A 6,186-nucleotide genomic window follows, 5' to 3' on the forward strand; every position below is an offset into this window, starting at 1 on the left:
ATCCAATGTTGTAAAAATTTGAATTTACAAACGATCATAAAAATTTAATTTGACTTTCTTATAGATATTTTTTGTTTGATAAAGGTAGATAATCTTATAAGGAATCTTGTATTACATTTTAAAATCTTAGATTTAAAAAGAAAAATTTTTACGAATTCTTAATTCAAAATAATTTGCTAATTTTCGTGATTTTTCCATATTTTGTCAATTTTTGAACTTTAAATGCTTATAAAAAAAAACTGTGACTAAGGATTTTTAATATTTTTCATCTGCCTTTGAAACAATATACTTGGAGCCTTCTATTAAATTTTCAAGCTTTTTTAATCAACAAATAAAATTTAATTGATATTTTTAGAAAAAAAACTAAAAAAAAATGGAAAATGAAAATGTCTCTAAACAGTTCAAAATAAATCAAAATATTTTGAAAATGTTATCGTGTATAGAAAATGGAAATATAAACAACCATTGAAAATTTCATGTATCTACGGTCATTTGTTTTAAAGTTGCACCAAAAACCAAATTCAATTTTGTGAAAAATGGATTTTGCGTAAAAATTCCCGTTTTTCCTTTATTTTTCTTTTGTTTTTCACGGCACTTTTGAAAATTACTGGGAATTTTAAATTTTGACCTCCCCAATGCACCAACGATATTCACTTTCCAATCGAACAAGATACTGAAGTTGATAATCGAAGCATTATTTCGACTACTTATCGTGTATACAGACACAAAAATAAAAAAATTAAAAAATTAAAAAATTAAAAAAAACACACACACATCATTGTAAAATCAATACATTCATCGTTCCACTCAGAATCTAAAACTAATTTTTATATTATTGTGAACTGTAATTGAAACTTGAAAATATGAACTTTTTCGAATCATAATCAAAATTAAAATTAATATTAAAAACGGAAAATGTTTCATACGATCTACAGACATTTTTCTTCTGAATTCAAATATTTTTTTCAGAATCAAAATCAGACAACGTTAACTAACTTCAATTTTGTCAAAACAAATGTATATTTTTGTAAAATTTGTGTACTGAAATTGATATTATGGTTATGGAATTATTGACATGTGCATGCGCGTACGAGAGAGGATACCCGCATTCAATTTCACTCACACTAATAATATCATTTACAACTATAGATCCCGGGCGGCTATGACAAGATTATAAATTGCCTAAATGTTGCTCCTTAAATAATGACCGTAGCGAGGCTCCTTAAATTCAAATTTGATGGATAAAAACCAACGCATGTTAATAGCAACTTCTTGTATACTAGATATTTAATATTTACATTCTAATAAATAATTATTTTGTATAAACCTAGGTTACAACTTAATACATATATTAATATATTATGAACTACAGTTAAGTAAATTAGTTTAATTTTGTATAATTATAATAAATAATAATTAGGAACTCACCGACCACCGTAGAACTGTTGTAGACGTTTTTCCTTTCACGGACTAATATAAAATGACTAAATATTGAAATAGGAGTATCTACCTACCTATAAATATGACGATTGACGGGAGTCTTTAAAATATAATAAATTTAGAATCCTAATTTTAACTCTTACATGCAACTAATATTTAATAATCATAATAATAATAATAACTAAACAAAACTATGTTGATAATCGACGTGCGTACTGAGATGGTGGTATAAGCAGCATTATAAACTATAAACAACTATCAACACAAATAAAAACACAATATTATCGCCTATTAACTGTTCCTAAAATATCACTCGGGTATCTGGCGTAATATTAGGTACGTAATGTTATAACGAGATATTATTCTTAAACACTTGTAAATAATAATTGTAATATTTGTATAATACACAAACACAATACCTATACTATAAAATAGTATATAGTCACTATAGTGTATTAATTGTAGTAGTAAAACTATTTTGTGCATATTCTAGTAAAATGTAAATTATTACGAATACCAATAATACCATATATATATGGAATATTTTATCCTGGATTTCGCGCCGCTTTTTCGTTGCGCTCCTGGCCTGGGCCAGTCTCGCCAAGCCCCAGCTACAGCTCTGATTATTATTATTATAATCTGTTAACGACTGTGCGAATAAAAATAAATTCCATTTGTGATTGAAATGATTGAATATTATTAGGTAAGGTTATTGTTATTGAAGAAATACTGGGAAAAAGTAACATTATACACTGTACAGTTAAAAATAGGTTTCTTATCGTACCTATCGCCCTGTCATCCTGATCCGTTCGGTGACCGGTGTTCGCACACTAGACTAGGACTTCACCTAAATTACACGCACTCGCAAATCACAATTACAAATGAATTGTAATATTCTAAAAAACACTATAAATTACGTAACGTTTTCATTAATACGATTGAAATATTGTGTTAGTTTTCCCTGCAGCGTCTGGTCGCATCGGGCGATGGAACAGAATGGCAACCGTGGCCGTCACTCTGCGTCAAAAGCAATAAAATATCCGACTATAGAAATTGCGTCTAAAAGTCTATATAAAAGAATTATAGAGTACCAATGACATTAAAAAAAATAATTAATTAAACACATTTTTTGTTGTAAATAAAAACAATTATTTATTTATAAGATTAATTCTTCCATAAAGCGTATAAAATATAGGTAATCAATATCGAATATCTACATCAATCGGATTCTCCGATTATGTATCAATTTTGTAACTTGTCTTGTTACATGTAACTGATTAATAAAAACAAATATTTTTACTTTATTTCAAGTACATATGTTCAAATTTTAGATTCTGAGCGGAGCAATGATTGTATTGGTTTGTGTTTTTTATTTTTTTTTGTGATAGTAAAAATATTTTAATTTTCCTCGATAACACTTTTTCCGATAGAACAGTGAATCTAGTTGGTACTTCGGAGTTCGGGGGATCAAAAGTATCCCAATAGTTTACAAATGCATCAGGAAAAACAAACAAAAAATTAAGGAAATACTGAGATTATTATTTTTTAGCCAACACCAGTTTTCGAAAAAGTTGAATTTGATTTTTTGTTTGACTCTAAAAAAATTAACAGATTATAGGTATATGATATATGTATTGAATGTTTAATATTGTTTATATAAGCAATTTTTATGCCCCATACAATTTTTGAAATATTGTGAGTCTTATTGCGCTATTTGCCTATTTATTAGGTTTATTTTAACTATTGTCGATACAACATTTTTCGGTTGGTCAAAATACTTGAAAATGAAATACAATGTTTCTCATAAGTAATTATAATAGCAGTTGATAAATATTAATGATCCATAAGCACGATTTTTAATTAAAATTCAAAGTTTGACAACATTTATCAAAATCTCAAAAGTTATCAATTATTATAATTTTATTAAAAAAATAAGAATAATAAAGCATATTATAATCTTCTTCTAATATATAAAAATCTCGTGTCACAGTGTTAGGCTGGGACTATACATGGCGATGGCGTATTCGGAGCGTATTCCGTCGAATTAAAAATACATTTTTTTATCTGAGTAACAATACAAGACAGGCGTAAATGCGTAATACGAAAGTTTTCAAAAACGCAAGTCGACTAACAGCTGACTAGTTTAATGAAATGTTGAGAAATAATTACATAGTAGAAATACTATAGTTTTTTATTTATTATTGATTGCTTTTGGTTATTCGGGCAGATTTATGTACAAGCATGCATCAAATCGAATCTTTGAACAATTGCCTACCAAGGTGGATGAGTTTCACTTACTGCAGCGAGTTACACCTAAAAGGAGTCGACAATCATAATTTTGTTAAGAGCTGCTATTTTTGCAACAAAGTGCATTAGATCAGTTAGTGATATTATATAGGTAGTATATAGTCATATTCGTATACCTGCATAAACCAGCTGCTATTATTGTATGTTTTTCAGTCATTATTAATTTATAGATAGGTACATGTAAATTATATTAAGTACCTATATAAGAATAAATCGAATAAAATAAAATATTAAATCAATATTTAGTAGTCAACAAAGTATATATTTTAAATAAAAGTATTTGGCATTTGATTTTGCCAAATTAGGTACTGTAATAGGTAAAAAAAAAATAAAATGCTGGGTAGCTAAAGTGAATCTATGCCTATTTTGTGTATACGGCATTCCTACGTTTTTATCTATATATGTGTAATTTACTATTACAGTAAGAAAATTGGTAAATTATTTTTTCAAAATAGATGGAGGTCATAACATTTTGTTAGCCCCGGCCCCCGGGTAACAAATACTGTTCTAGAACATCACTGCTAGTGGGATCGTAGCACACGTATTTATTATACAACTAATAAGCGGTGGTAAATATTTATATACTACGAAATGTCCGATTTCAGTTTTTAATTTATCTAAATGTATAAATTCTTTGAATGCAAAACATCTATGATTTTTAAAGTCAATTTTCAATTATAAAGAAGGAGCCTTATAAAATTAATAACTTTTATAATTCCGTGATATAATTGCATTACGTTTTTATTTTTTGCATATAAGGGTTTAAATAGAAAAAGTAAATCCCAAATGGCCTGGTCCAGAAACTTACGAGTTCAATAATTTTTTTTCAAAATCTTCAGGAAGTATATTTAATTTACTACCGCTTTTATAATAATAGAATGCAAAAAAAATATATTTCATTTTCTGTGACGTATTTATATGTGGTGAAGGCGCAAGAGTTAGACACAAAAACGGAGATCACAGGATACTAGATAACAGATTATACACTACTCACAGCCTAAATGTACATGTCATATGAATTGCCTGAACATTACTCCTTAAAAAATGCTGCGCTCCAGCCTAAATTGTGACGTTCTTGAAATTTAATATAAGAGATTATATTAAACTAAATTCGAATATAAACCTTAATTTTGTAATTATAAGAGAATGATACCCATGCATTTGTTGTCTCCGTCTTACACACATACGACATACCAAATTGTCGTTCACTAGTTTCAATAATGTGCTGTTAGTTTTAATAGTATAGTGAACTGACATGTTATCAACATTTTACGTAAGACCATTATCTATGCTTAAGCATTTGCTTTTATTCGATATTTTGATTGTCAAGCGTGATATAAACATTTTTATTTTATCTGACTTGAAAATGAAAATATCGAAAAATCGCCAACGCTTAAGCGCATATAATGTCCTTACAATCTTACCTAAAATATCGATAACATGTTAATTCACTATAATATCAAATGTAACAGTATTGAAACTAGCGAACGATAATTTGCTATGTCGTGCACTCGTGCGTGTGTAAGACGGAGACAACAAATACATGGGAAGTGTCCTCTTTAGGTATTAATACAATATATAATTAATTAGGTAGTTATTAGGAGTTGAATAAATTATAATACAAATAAAGCAAATCGTCAAATAAATATGCATTAATCAATAAAATACCATTTAATAAACTTTTTGCATATCTTTAAAAAAAAATAGACAAATATAATATGATAAATTTTAATATTATTATTATATTTATTATTATTCACTGACATTCAATATGTTTCGATGATATTTTGAGGAAAGAGTTCGGAAGCAGTACCTACATCGCATACTAAAAATGCACTGTGAAGATAACCGTTGAGAAATATTTATACAATTTGATAAATCGCCAACTACACTTAAAATTAAAAGGTAAATAGCATTAACCTATGATAATAGGTCAATAGTAGATCACCTGCTACACGAATACCCAAATTGTTTTTTTAATAATAATAAATAATAATGTAGGTATAATGATAAGAATTTTATATTGAAAAACTAGTTATTATTAATTATTAGTTATATTATACATTTTTTTGAATTGTAATGGAAAAATAATGATATTAATATACTAACAGTTTGACTGTTGTAATGAAACGCAATTGGTTGATAATAATTTGTTTTTATTGATATAATATATTTTGAACCAATATGCTCATTATCTTAATGTGGTACAAGAAATATGTTTTATATAACATTATTTTCATTCATATAGATTTTAATTATACTCCTCAGAGTTTACAATAAAAATAGTTATCGGGATTGCATAAAGGGGTGGGAATATGAACATTTAAACTCACGGTTTGGTGGAAATGGTATTTGCGTACTAGGCACGGCCCGGGTGGCGGCTTGGCGGCAAACAACGGTTATGGGTGACGTCCGGACTGCAAATGAGTGTTTGTCTCT

Source organism: Acyrthosiphon pisum, chromosome X, assembly GCF_005508785.2.
Source record: "Acyrthosiphon pisum isolate AL4f chromosome X, pea_aphid_22Mar2018_4r6ur, whole genome shotgun sequence".
In the NCBI taxonomy this organism is placed as follows: Eukaryota; Metazoa; Arthropoda; class Insecta; order Hemiptera; family Aphididae; genus Acyrthosiphon; species Acyrthosiphon pisum.